At 38.3% G+C, this 15,304-nt stretch overlaps 1 protein-coding gene across 3 annotated transcripts in view; it reads left to right on the forward strand.

The window, feature by feature from the left end:
• The window catches only part of Znf521 (zinc finger protein 521), a 267,522-nt gene that overhangs the window by 143,038 nt on the left and 109,180 nt on the right, over positions 1-15,304 (forward strand). The window lies entirely within an intron of this gene.

A 15,304-nucleotide genomic window follows, 5' to 3' on the forward strand; every position in this document is an offset into this window, starting at 1 on the left:
TAAGAATTTTACCAGCCAATTAAACTTTGTCAAGCAGATCTTTTTCTACTAGTAAAATGACAATTGCTGTTACTTTGTAATGTTTTTGTCAGTCATTTGTATTTTTATACCATAAGAGTTTATTTCACACTCACACCATGGTATAATTCCATAAATCATGGTGAGATATTATTTTAAAAGTTACATTAACTTCATGCACCCCTATTATGCAACTTGGTAAGACAGGGAAGAAAATTCAACATTTTAGACTCTGAGTTTGTTTTTAGGGGGAAACAGGTTTTTTTATACAATAGTCAGAAGTGTTCTAAGAATACTTCAGCAGATAGGTTGCTCCAAATGTCATTAATGAGCATTAAAACCAGCTGTAACAAAACTTCCAATGTTTCTGCATAAAGTAATGAAGATAAATTCAGAAGCATGTTGGAAAATTGATTAATAGTTTTTCAATAGGATCTACTTTGTTGTTTTCAAATGATGGGTCTTTAGGAGGATTTTTGCTTTTAGAAGACCGAGCACTTAATTGTGCTAAAAGGAACATATACATAACAGCTGAAACACTGACCATGTCGTCTCTGTGTTTCCAGATGTAAGCATGGATGTATCAGTGAGTTTTCCTGTCCACTGGACACCGGGTTCTTAGGTGGGGCAAGATGACACTGACAGCCTTTCTGAGCATTCAGAGGATAATGGCAACCCATCACCAGGGACTGAATAAGGTGTCTATGTAGGTTGCCTTTGGTTTGGGGCTCTGAAAAAATATCCCAACTTTCAAAACTGCTTTTCTTGAGAGGGTAGACAAAAAAATGAATTCTTCTTGCCAATGAAGATGTCAGTTTTCCCCCTTTCCTTATCTCTTGAGTATTGTCTGTTGGTGGTGATCATTCATGATTCTGCTGGTGCTACAGTTTGAGATGGACTTGCATGAAATTTTGCAGCTAATGGAAAAATTTAGTAAAATTTGGTGTGATTTGCTTCTGGTTAGTTCCATTCAATGTAAACATTTTCCTTTTTAGATTTAGTATTATCCCAGAACTCAGATGAATGAGTTGAGTAATATTTTCAACACAATATTAATGTTCTTCTGCACATGTAGAATCTGAACTGAATATTAAGCATAAGAGGATTTCTTAATTTTCCAATTTTACTATCATTTGGCCCATAACCTTGTTTTGCCTTGGCCCTTCTTTGTTGGAATTGCTTTAGACTCTGTTCTTTGTATTTATCTTATATTCCTTGCATCATTAGTGCTTTCCCAAGGTTTTTCCTCCTCCATGTTCTGGTGTATTAATATGACACTTACCTCCTCTTGGGATCTGAGCATTTAACATTCACCTTCTATCAGAGCAACATATTCCATTCCTTCTCAGAGAGGGCCTGGTTACTTAATATTCATGCTATTTTTAATAATAAAATATGTGATTCTCTTGTACTTGAGGCCTAAACAAATGAATAGCATCCATTTAATTGTTCTGTTGACCATGCATCCAAGTTCTTAAACCCCATTCGTCTTGTTAATATCTAGAGGGAGAGAGAGAGAATGAGAAACAGGAGGGTGTCACAAAGGCTAAGATATCCTTTTTTAAAATCCCAGTGTGATACTTAGTCTTTCAAATGAGGCAGGCAGCATTATTTTTGTTGGCTACAACACCTCCAATGAGGGTAGGTATTTTTAGGTTTTGTATCTGTGTGGTTTTTTTTTTTTTGCCTAATCAAAAAATAATCTCAACTAGACATTTAGCAGGGGAAGAGGGATTAGGGACTATCTGAAAAGCCTCTTACTCTTTCTGTTAAGAGGGCAGATAGTGTTTTTACAGATTTTGTTTTACATTTCAATCAGCCTCCAGGAAGGATTATGTCACCTGTCGGAAAACAGGGTCTGCAGGATACCCAATGTGGGTGCAATTTAAGATTTCTTCTTTAACTAGATCATTTGCATTTGTTTCTGTGGCTTGCCTATGTTTTAATGCAACGTCTATATTTCTTTCTGGGTGTGCTGCTTTCAGGCTAATGCTGAGGGAGGGGCATTTGTGAATGAAAAACCAGTGCTTCCACCAGGTGCATATGGGAGGTGCTCTACTTAAGTGCTATTTTGTGGCTCTGTTTGGACACGGGGTCTGAGTTGCAGCAGTAATTACTCAATAAAAGTACACCAGGTATTTGACTTACGTCTATTCAGGTAAAAAGAAAACTTCACTCTCTACAACAGTTTGACAGTTTCAGTAAGAAATCAGACTAGTGACTATCACACATACAAAATTTTAACAGCTTTCCTAGGGAAAAGATTTCCTTCTTTTAAGGTCTGTACAGATGGGAAAATTTTTCTTGTCTTCCTCTATTCATTTCACATGGTTTACATTGGTTTTGACCTGAAAAATACAAAAGGAAACCATTGGATATTATGTCCTTTGATTATATTCACCTTTCTCTTTTTATCAACATGGTATTTATTGTTATTTTCTTCTTTGAGATTTGTATTATTACTACTATTATTATTATTATTATTATTTGATATGGATTAATAACCATAGAGATAAACCAGAGAATCTAAATGTATTTAACCCAGCAAAAGGATTGCCTCATATAAAATTATGAGGCTCAACTGCAGTAGAGTAAATTTGTAAGTGCTCAGAATAAAAGGCTGTTAGGCATGAGATAATATAAAGAGATGACATTGCCAAGAACTATTTATGAGAAGCTTAATTTTTTCACTCTGATAATTCTTGACCAATAATTACCAGCCTCTAATTATCTATTTTAGTTAGAAAGAAATTTCCTTCACTATGGAGGTTGGCATTACAACTAGCGCATAAATCCCCAAAGAGACAAATGTGTTCCAAACAGCCCCAAACAACTGTTTGATGAAACATAGTGAGCAAATTGTGAGCGGCTGGTGAGAGACAACCAGCAGTACGCTTACTTTGGAAGGCCAGTCAGCTCAACGAAAAAAAGATCAAAGGGGAGAAAGGCCATTGGCCTTGGAATTGATTACTGTAGCCATGGATTTGGAAGATGAGAAGGCAGGGTATAGCTGTGGCCATGTCCAGTTTTCCCTCTCAGAGTTCATGGACAGAGAATAGGAAGGGAATGGAATGGGTACAAATCAGTTATCTGACAATGGCTTTGGAGAATCTAATGAGAAACGGATTTGCAGCTTCATGTACCTTTTTGTGTTTCTTTGTGATTCAAAAGATCGGTGTCACAATGACAATTATAAGCAAGGTGTCAAGATAACCCATTTCCTGAAAAAATAAGAAAAATTCAGAAATAATAACTAATGAACAAAGCCTAGACAGGTCAAGGATGATGTGTAAAGATTTGGAGAAGCAGGTATATTTATCTCGTAGAAAAGCAATTTGGGACTATAGAATTTGGGACTATAAATGATAGCTAGAACACAAACACTAGTGCAAAGATATTGTTATTCAGATCTCTAATAGTATTTTCTAGATAATTATAATTTTTAAAAGGCTGCAGAAAAGACAATACTTCTACAGAGCCTGCAGGAAGATACGTACCCCATGTCTTGTTACTATATTTCAGTGATGTGCAGGCAAAAAGAACGCAAATATCAGTTTAGAATGGGGCAGTGAGATTTTAGCCTGTTCTTGAGGTAAGTGGCATTCGTACATTCTGAAATTTTTTGATTCCTAACATCACAAATAGGATTCTTTTCCTTTCTTTTCTTTAGTGGACAGCCTACTTTGTGACTAATCTTGCTATAGTTTTGTGACATTCCGTATCACCTTTGAAGCATTTCAGCTTGAGTGCTCCTGCCTTAGAGTTCACAAAGGCCAATATTTCATGTTCTAGAATGAATTTAGATCTCATGTCTTAAGGGGAAATAGCCAAAGACCTGAATCTCTGCATTGGAGAGTAAAGGGCTATATTGCCTTTTAAACTCTGCTTTTACTGAGTGTTTTCAAAAAAAATGAACAGAATGAACCCATAATGATGCCTATATCCATATATGAGCACATATATGTGTGTGTGTTTGTATATATCACCACACTCTCTAAGCGTCTCAAAACCACCGAGACTCTTTGAAGCTTTGGTTTGTATTCATTTTAAATGAGAAGGCTATTGAGTTGTTTTGTTTGTTTGTTTTTTTAAGAAAAATCATCTTTATTTGATTGCTTCAAAATTCAGGGAATTAAGAAACAAGCATTTGGTGTTAAATATGATGAAATACTGGCTTATTTCATCAAGAGCTGGATTCAAAAAGATGAAATCTGGGCAGTTTAATGGTAACAGAAAGCTACCCTCATGTGGGCAATGCTGGCTTATTTGAAAAGCCCATAAAGGGTTTCTACATGGACCATACAAAAGGGATACTTTCTCTTTAATAGCCATCTGTACAGGAGAGATGAGAAGAGGGCCAGGTCATCTCTCCTCAGCTGTCATGATATTAACGTAGGTAATGGAGCAAGCTCGGCATTCTGCTGGGTGTTGTTTTTCATAGATGTTCATCGATTTACACAGATAATTCTATTTATTTCTTAGAGTTGGTCCAAGTGAACCAGTCAGAATAACAAACACCAAAGCATTTCAAATGACTTTATCTTTGTTTGCAACGTAACTTTTGTCTAAAAAATGGTGTCACACCTACTGTGCAGATGGCTGCATGATTTGTAAACCAGCCAAAACATTTAAACAAATGTGTGATCTGGGGATAGATTAAATAAAGGATAAAATGGAGTGTGGGCCACAAATTCTAATAATCAGATGATTTTAAGTTGTGTGCAGTGCGGAGCGATGGTCGCAGTGATAGCAGGGAAAGCTTGCCAATGACAGCAAGGTGCCTTATAGATCTCAGGATGGAGCCTGTGGCCTGGTAGGCCTCAGTTTGAGAACCGCACATTTGCTGTACAGCTGGCAGCTCTGTATGGGGACATCAGATAAAACTTACGTAAAATGAAGTGTTATTGCTTAGTATGAAATTGTTCAGAGAGGGAATTTGCAGACAGTAACTGAAAACAGAATTCATGGTACCAATGAAGCAGACTGTAAATATGGAGAGGGTTTAATTATCTGCGCAATTTAACAAAAATTCAAGATGTATTCAGAAAGGACATCCGCAGGCATAAATATAACCTAGCTCCACTGTTTACTGAGAGCAAAGAGGGCCACAGGAACTTAGCAAGCCGCATCTAGGATCAGCCTTCCTAAAGACAAAGACAGTTTAATAGAAAAGAAAAGAGACTTTTGGAGGAAGGCAGAGTTTTCAAGAGCTCATCTTGGATGTTTGGATTCTTGTTTCGTGAGCAATTTAGGATGCAAATCTTCAGTTTGGCTCCTAATTTCTGTGTTCAGCGATTAAAAGGCAAATCAGGATGTTTATCCTTGTTGTGTGTTTCAGCTTCTGTCTAGTAACTTTAATTTACAAGAGTGAAGAAACACTGGCACTTAGTATAGTTCCTCATTTACAAGCCCCAAAGAAAGGCTATTAGACATTTCTTGTGATGGTAATTTTCTGTGAGGCTGAGGATTCTGGCTGAGCCCATAGCCAGATCCAAGATTCAGTTTCTTGTTACTTTTTAAAAACATGCTGCCCTGAAAGAGCCTTCAGAAGAATGTTGCTCTCAAGGAGTTTACTGGATGCCAGCCTGCCCTCCTAGGCTCTGTGCAGGGATGCTAGGAAGGCAGCGAGGCTTGGCCAGATGGAGAGCGTCACTTGACTACCTGCAACACAGTGGTGGGCATGCTGGTCCTCATTCTGTCCTCACCTTTGATGTCTGTAGAATATGCCACCACCGTATCCATTTTCCCTCACTTCTTTGATATGTTTATTGTCAAATGTGGGAATCTGCTGCTGAATGAAGTTTGCTGGACATTGCTGAACGGAGGGCGCCGAAAATCCCCAGCAGCAAATAAAAAGAGTCCTGCCTTCTCCTCCTGCCACACACACTCGTGCCCATACACACACAGAGATCATGACCTACTTCCCCCAGATCCATTTATACATGTGTGAAGGAACGGTCTCCGATGACCTATTTCCATAGGTTATTTCCTAGTTTCAGGGCCATTAATAGCCGTAAACAAAGGAGAAGGAGCCAATATGGAGAGTGGGTGTCGAACTTCAGCTGCTCATATTGTTGCATTTGGTGAGCTGACGGGGTTTCGAGGGTCACCTTTAGAATTATGCCTATGACAGCAGTAGCTACCTGCCAAGATGGCAAGGTATCTCACAGCTCTCAGGATGGCGCCTGTGGCCCGGTAGGCCTCAGTCGGAGGGGCACACATTTGCTGTACAGCTGGCGGCTCTGTATGGGGCAGCCGTGTGGGCTGTTAGGGAGCTGGAAAGGAGACAAGCATGAAATTTCTTCTAACCCCAACTCTGTTTTTCTGTACTGTTGGCTGCTTCTCAGTTCCTTGACAAAAAAACCAATCAGGCACCCTTTAATCCGCCTGTGATTACCACTGGTATAAAAAGAGAAGCATAATGAGGAAAAATGCCTCGTTTTGTTGCCTTCAAAAGCCAACAAATTGGAGTTAACTTGACAGGAAGTGGCTTAATAATTAGATTATTTATTTATTCCTGACACATATCCCCCTGTTACTAGTCTCAGGAGACCCTGTAGATGGTACGATTTTCAAGCTGCCATTACTTCGCTGTCTTCTGTGAACAAAGAAGCTACTGTCTATCAGTCAATTAAATGCACTCTTTAAGCAGAGGCTGCGAAGTCCTCAATGGAGAGAGCCCTGGGACGCTGTGGTGGATGATTCCTTTCTCTGTACTGTACATCACACTCTCAACTGCAGTCCCCACGGAGATGGAATAAAGTCATGCATTAAAATATCACTTGTTGATTTGTTTGCTAATGAAGAGCCATCGAAATGTTTGTGTATTTCTATGGCAAAATTGTTGATAAAAGGGCCTACTTGCCAGCATATCCAAGTTCATCTGCCCTGAGTGCTTATTTAAGAGTTATTAAAATTAAAGTCAACAAACAACAGAATAAAAAAACTGAAGATAACAAGTGTTTTCCTATTTTTTCCATCAAATTCAGTGCATAAAGCCAGGAAGCACAGAGAAATGGTGTCATTTCCATTCCTCACTTACTTTGCATTAATGCAAACACCTTGTTTTCTTGGGCATAAAAATGTCTTTTTCAGACTGTTTGGGAGCTTGACCTTTTAAAGAATGAAAAGATATTAGAATCCCTCTGTGAGAATAATGTACTTAGAAATTTTCTTTTCTTTTTCTTTATGTTGAGTGGCATTTTTGAAGCAATGTCTTTAACACAAATACATTTAGAAATGTTTCTGGGAGCTTGGTGGTCCTTTTAAAATCAAACTAATGAAATATCAATGAGACAAATCGGACCCAATCTCACAACTAATGGAACATACAGACCTATGAGCTTCTTTCTCTGTGTGTGTTTTTGGATATTGTTTTCTTTTTTCCTCTAGCATTGCTTTATTTCCATGTAAGTAAGTGGTGGTGAGGTTTCAGCTGGACAAGATCCTTCTGCCTTAGTGAGTTCCTCAGCTGAGGTCCACTTCCTGTTGCCTCTGTGTAACGCCTCTCTTTCCTGAACTTCTCTGGGCTCCCACCGATTGGCCTTCCATTTTGAGAATACATCTGTTGTTGATTTAAAAGTCTAGAGGTTCTCTAGACTGGAAAACTTAGCGATATGGAAGCACTCTGATGAAATATTCAGCCATGGTTCTGCCATTGAAAGAGATACATTTAGAATTTAAACAGGGGCCACTGAACTTTGGAAAGTGTCCCCTCTTCCCTACACTTTATAGAGAGTAATCAAGGCTTTCACTATAGTTTTCATGATTACCTGACAACAGGCTGTAAAGAATTAATTCCAGCCTTCATCAGATGACTGTATTTCTTACTTCTACCCTGTTATTCCAAGTCATTTTGTTAGAAAAAGCTTACATACTCGGAGGTGTTCTATAATAGAAAATGAATCTGAAACCCTTTCATTAATTGGTGATTAATATATTTCAGGATTAGTTTAAGCAGGGCTCTACCTCCTGCCCAGTCAAGTATGTTCTGGTTAATATCCAATTATCTGCACCTTCGTAGTTATTATGTCTTAATATTTCGGATATGATAACCAGAAACTTGAGAGTAATGCTAATGAGGAGCATAGAGCAAGAATTAACCAATGACATACTCAATGATCCTTGGTGAGGAAAGAATCTCTTTTCTCTCCCTTAAAACATTGCTTCAGCATCTTCTGAGTGCTGACTATAAAGTAGACTTCCAACTTCGGTGGGCAAGAATTAGATAATCAATCTTCCCCTCTTTTAAATAATATGACCCTGAATTTGCAACGTGAATGTTCACCTGAAACCCTTGTTTCTGTTCATTTCATGGAAGAGAATAAGGAAAAACACAGCCTGTCCATATTTTCCCAACAGGAAACATCATATCCGTCATCTTTTCCTTTTAACAAAGCCACAAGTTGTTATGCCTTAAAAGGATGTTTTAATTCAGATTAATTTGGAATCCCTCTAGTATTTCACTTTTTACCTGCTACTTGTTCTTCTCTTTCAACCAAGATTTATCACCAAGCTGTATACAGATTGCACCTCTATGCTTTTTTTTTCCAGATAGGCTCACCCCCATCACAGTGCCACTGGGGTGGCTGTGCTGCATTTGCTGTGTGGCTTCACGAGTGCACTGGTGCTGTCCCCTTTGTATGCTGCATTGTAATGAAGCAACATCAGTAAATTGCAGTGAAGGGTGATTGTTGCACGGGGATGACTACTACACCTCAGGGTCTATTTGCACCAGATTATTCTTTTTATTGTTATTATTACTTCCCATCTTCTTTATTCCCTTGCTGCCAAAGTTGCTGTTGGCCACCAGTACACTACCGAAGGGATCTTGAGGAATGTTGCAGACATCTTTTGTTTCCTCTTAGGCACATACCAATCACCATTCCATCCCAAAGCCAGCTATCCTGGGTGGCTGTGCAGTTCCTTATTAATACCTCTTCACTTCATTTATAGTGTTCCTTATCTTCATCTTCTTAAAATAATAAACTGTGAAGAAGAGTGACACATTTCTTTTCCCACATTTTGTACAGATATTATAAATCTATAGTCAAAGATGATTGGCTATTACATATGCCCCTTCCTCCAAATAGGTTTAAGAATTTACAAAAGGGATCTAGATGGGATGACTGCTTAAAGACAGGATTTATATTTTCAATATTTTCTTGGGTTTCCTTAAAATATAAAGACATGAATAATGTATACACATTAGTAGTTTTTCTCTTGACAAAATTGTCTTTTTCCTGATCCCAACCAACTATGTTCACCCAGTAACTAATAGGGATTGAAGTTGGAGATCTTGTGTTCTTACTGAACACAGCAGTGAATAAGGTTTTAACTGGGAGATAATCACATGTGGATTTGGGGTGGCTGTCAATCTCCTTGATGTCATAATGGTAGTACCTGTGTCCTTTTGTTTTTTCAATTGTTAGTACAGCTGTTCTGTTTTTCTTCCTTTAAGCCTGGGCTACTGTGCAGCATTCAAACTAAAATCTAGAATTAGAACTGACATGCCTTCAATTGAACTATCAAGTCTTTTAAAACTGCTTGGCCATGACGCCAGTCCCACGCTATTTGACCGTATACACTTCCGATTGCGGGCCAGAAGCATTGATTTTTTAGCTGTCATTTCTAGTGCACATACTGTAGAATTGAAATTTAAACCTTAATCCACTCAGTAATGCAATTAATTTTTAATGTGCAGTAATACTAATTGAAATAGCTTGAATTTAGTAAGTCACCACAAGACATTTTGGAAAGCAGGAGTCTCCACCGAGAACTAGAAGGACAGATAATCACTGTTACAGTGTTTACTGAATAAATGCTCACTCTGCAGGCAGCTCACAGGAAGGGAGGTTGCTTTAAGTTAGGCTGTATTATACCTCTTTGAGAAAAGAAATATCTTTTCGGAGAGAATTTCGGCTTTTGACCCAGTGTAAAAGATTGAAATATTATGATTGACTTTTTTAAAGGCATAGTTTTAGTTAGTAATATGGCATCTTAACATAATATATACAAAAATAATATTAGCTCATTAAAAAAGATCAACTAGGAGTATTATAAATGAAGTCACCCATCCACTATGTCATAGTCAGAAGCAACAATCTCCATGGGTTATCTCTTCACATGGTACATATTTAAGATATCACTTCCAGATTTGATGAATACAGACGCTTTTTCTGCTGTTGTGAATCTGTTGTCTTGTTTGGGTGTATTTATATTCTGGTGAGTCAGAAATATATCCTACTTTCTTATCTTTCCAAGCTAGCATATTATTTCAAAATGGCCCTTTAAATGTTTTGTGAGGGTTTGTTTTTTTTTTCTAGCCGCAGTAAAGCAAATTTTGCACAGTAAATCCAAATAGGTTTTCAGTCATTTCTACACTAAAAAGGTTCTCTAACGACATTTATCTGCTGGTAAATGAGGACTTTTAAAAATGCTTCAGTTCTACTGATGAATGGGCTTGCAGAGTGCTCAAAATGAGCACAAGCATTAACTTTAAAAAAGGCAAGCACTGTATATCATGCTTTCATGGCTCTCACATTATAGTATTTAATAAGCCGATAGTGCTGTTAAATATTTAGTAAAGGTTCCTTCATAACCCCACTGTCTATTCAAATGGGATTGTAAGACATTTTTCCAGTGCATAAGTAAAAAGGATGTTAGGAAACGAAGCAGTTGTAGTGTGGCATATTTTCTAAATGAAGTGTGGGACAATGTGGTGCAAATGAATTCAGCATATTCACACCTACAAAAACCTGAATCAATTCACATTCTTTGGATTAAGGATTCCAACTGGCTTCATTTCTGCCACGGTTAAGTGAAAAGTGCTGTTGGGATTATTAACATAGAGTATAAAAATGACATTATGATATGTTAAAAAGAAGCCTTTAGTTGTGATTATTTTAAGATTTCTCAGCTGAGCTTTAAAAAATAATATATAAATATATATATATATATACACACACACACACATACACACACACACACATATTTCACTTATAGGGAGAGAAGATGAAAGAGAAATGAGGACAAAAATCAATGTTCAGCCCATTCAGTCCATATCAGCAACTCAAGTTAGGGATGTAGTACCTTAAATCTTTTCAGTTTCTATTTTGGGTGTGCTGTGGTGAATACTGAATATTAGATATCATTGTACACATTGATATGATCCATAATGGATCATCCTTTACAATTGTTTCTTATAATATTTGATAGTTCTTATCTAAGTAACAATAATTCTTTTAGTGTGGAGTGAAAATTGCTTTCTTGGAGCCTGATGTGAAAATATTGCCAGTAGGTATGATGGCGACTTCATTATTGTTATGTTGGGTTAGAATTCACTCATCACCTTGTCAGTGCTTAATAGTATTACTAGTTTTGAAGGTATAAGGATAAAGGCTGGTATTTTGCTCCGATCTGTATGTAATGTGTGTTTGGTTTGTCTAGGAGCTTACTTGCTAGACTAATTCTTGTCTCGTTTTATATGCAGCCAGTGACCACAGTACTCACTCAGACTGCACAGATATACATCTCATCTGTAAAACACGGCTTCCTGTTCTTATTCACCATTTGTTTTCTCACAAGAAGAAACATAAGATTCATTATGAGGGGGTGCAAATGCATTTCGTTTTGAGATGATGTACATCACATATGTGTTCCAATCAAGAATTTCCTAAGAAAGGATGGATAAAGGGGAGAGCTTTAGGTGTGCATGAACCAGAAGGGAAGGGCAATGAAATGGGCTTTATATATAGGCATGTTTAATATGCAATGCTTGATGTATCTTGACCTCAGGTTATAAGAGTAGAAAATCCCATTTTCCAGCTTGTTTCAAATGTAGTAAAAATGCTGCTTCAGTTGCTTTATGCTACTCACATTGGGAAAGGTGCTTATACTGTGATAATTATCATCAAGGAATATTAATGTGTTCAGCATTTGTAACCCAAAAACTCATTATAGCTTAAGCTGTGCATCATCTGTGAAGAGAGATCTTTGCCAGAATTCGCTCTTCACAGGGGTTGCCTCCTGCTTGCTGCGGAGTGGTCAGAGTACTGCAAGAGGTCACTTAGGCTATTTTTGAAAGCTGAAGTTCTGCAATTTTTGAATCACTACCTTCTGTCTAAAGAGCTCATCGCTCTTGCCTCAAAACACCCTCCTTCTAATTGACTTCATAGTAGAGTGCAAAAAATAATTGTATTTAATAAATCAGAGGTAAGTGTAAATCATGATGTGGCATATGAGAGGGTCAGCACGTGTATTCCATGCCAAGATAATTGAAGTGTTTGTGTCTCTTCTTCAGTCCCTGAGCAAAGGGGTTCATTTACACCCGTTTCCTTAATGCAGGTGCCCTTGGGTTGCTGAGAGAAATGCCCCCACTGGGGCTCCACTTCCCAGCCCTCTGGCTGGAAACTGTGTAAATAAGACTGCTGGGTCAGCCTTCCTTTGTCAGCAGCAGTGTCCTTAATTAGCCTATGACAGTCTTTCCTAGGAGCATGAACTGTTCTTGGGATCATTTCTCACACATTTAAAACTTCTGTCTGGAGCCCAGATATTTTTAAATGTTTGCTTAAAAAATCATGCCCAGGGAGGGGGTGGAATGGACATGATGGAGCGAAGAGCTCTGGGTGTGTCCAGATCCTGTAATTTAACCTGATTTAAAGAGCTAGGGAGCCAGCTCTAGGAGACATTGTAGGTGGTTCATCTCCTAAGGAGATGGTGCCCTCACTGTAGAGGGTGGCTTGCTGAAAGGGAGCTGTGTGCCTGTGATGTTTTCATGTGATTAAATCCCATTATTTTCCCCCCACTGATGCATTGCTTGTCATTTCCCATAAGTAACCCTGCTCCATGCTCCATGTTACGGTTTATGTAGGCCAGGCGGCGAGCACTAATGCGCAGTTCTGTCAGGCTGTCTGGCTTTGCAGGACTGCTGCATTTCTGAGGTCAAATTGTGAACCTGGCCTTGCTCCTGGGAGGACGAGAAAAATATGTTTCATAACTTCCCATAGACTTAAGCGAAGAGTAAGAAGGGAAAACATGAGGCCCATAGGCTCCGTTTAGATGAGCTGTAAGGTTGAAATTCATCAAGCAGGAAAGCTGGCTGTTGTGCAGGAGGCTTCCTCCCATCAGGAGTCAGAGCTGGGGCTAGAGAGTCAGTCCTGCCAAGGGCTTTGGGGGATAGGGTAATCATTCAAATAGCCCAGCAGGCACAGGCACACAGGCTGATAATCTGGAGGAAACTTGCTGAAATAGGAACTTATTTACCTGTTAAAATCCCTTACTTGAAGGAATATAGATAAACCGAGAGCCATGAATTCAGCAGATACTGCAGGCTGATTCCATCGCCAGCAATTTGTTTTGTGATTGTTGTTAGTGTTTTGTCTGGGATGCGACAGAACCTTTCTGTTATGCAGCAGAGCATTAATGCCAAAAGATGGATGGACGTCCTGCCTCTGGTTCTGGCTCCCAATAGTTTGGGGCAGGGATGCTGACAGTAGAATGGAGAGATACAGTGGTGGCAGATCTTCTGCGAGGATGTAAACTTAATAATCTTCATGAATTTTGAGTAACTCATAACTTCACTTCCTCACCCAAAGAAGCATTATGAAAAGATTGCTTCTAAATCCTTCAGACATTCTCTGCACTTATGATAGATGTCATCCTCTTTACCTTGAGGCGTTGGAAATGAATGTGGGGGTTTTTTTGTAGGAGATAAAAATGTATACTTTAGAAGGAGCAAATTGCATTTTCATGTTTAAGTTCACTATTTACACTTGAAGTGGTGAGAACCAAATGTGAAGAATTGCTTTTGACATTATTTCTCTGGCTCCTATGTCCCAGGCCACTGCATTATTATGCTGAAATGCACCATCACATGGGATAAATATGATGTTGAAAGCCTGGAAGTAGTGTAATATTGTGTGCTATATCCAGCTTGTTTGGGGTAACTATGACTTCCTTAATCATCAAAACAATTTAATGTATCCCAATGATAATACATTGAATAAAACAGCATATTTTTTTAAAAAATCATAATCTTCCCAGTACTATTGTTTTTAGAGGTCAAACGAGTGCATTATTTCTAAATGAAGCAGTAATTTTATCTTTCTCCAAGACCCTGTGTTATAAAATCTGTGTTCTGTACCATCACATGTAATATTATAAAGTAAAATTTGAAGTACATTCAACAGTCTCAAAATGTTATGACTGATTTCTGAATTCTAAATCAAGTTTTGTCTTAGTAGCTATGTTCTCCTGTTTTCTATGTCCTTTAAAATACATTTGTATATCTTTCTTTGTGTATGAAGGTGTGTAGGGGTGGGCACATGTGCCCGTATGTGTGTGCGCAAGCGCACGCACACGTACACATCTGCGTGAGGCTTTACCCACTGCCAACCTCTTCTACCCCAGACTCACTGCTCCCTGTCTTGTGTTTAACGTGTTTCCAGCAGCTAAGAGAGCTGGTACTAAAGTGAAATGAAAACCATAGAGCTTATATTGCAGTCTGATGTTTGAAAGAGAGATATTGGAAAAGGATGTTTTTTGGCTTGGCTCCCTTTTTAGATGTAATTGCTGCTTCATTAGGACTTGGAAGAGTTTCCTGTGGTTAAATTTAATCAAATGGCTCAGAATAACAAACTTGTGCTCTCAAAATTCCAGGACAGTTCTGTATATGAAATTTGATTTTGTTAAATGTGTAATGCACACACAGACACAGACACACAGACACACACACACACACACAATCACCACCAAGTTTGTAAAATACTATGAGATACTATCTCAAGCTTAAATCCAACTCCTCTTTAATGATGGATTGATAAATGATCCTGCATAGCTGTATAATTCATAAGAAATACATTCCAAAGGGTTTGGGGTTTGTTTGTTTGTTTTTGTTAAGAACCAAAACTTAAACCAACAGGCCTTGAGAAATCTAGATCTTTCATTTGGACATATGTCAGTCAGGTGTCCTTCTGGACCATAATATGAAATTGTTATCATTACCCTCATTACAGATGAGGAAATGAGGGTTGTATAGCCAACACACACACACAGGCACTAGTGAGCCTTAGTGTAGGGCGACCAGCTCACGCTCTCTAGAGTCTTTCTTATCACTCTTCATGAGTGCAATATTCATCTCTTCATATGTGCTCACTTTGCTCGGTTTGGGAGCCTGAATTAAAGTGCTCTTAGCAGTTGCTTTGCTATCATTGCATCAAAGCCAATCTTAATGCCATTTTTCTGGGCAACAAAATTTAACTTTGGTTTACATAAAATCTGATCTTGC

The sequence above is a fragment of the Heterocephalus glaber genome, unplaced genomic scaffold, assembly GCF_053883595.1.
Source record: "Heterocephalus glaber isolate CG9 unplaced genomic scaffold, H.glaber_assembly_v1.0 deba00000331, whole genome shotgun sequence".
Lineage (NCBI taxonomy): Eukaryota > Metazoa > Chordata > Mammalia > Rodentia > Bathyergidae > Heterocephalus > Heterocephalus glaber.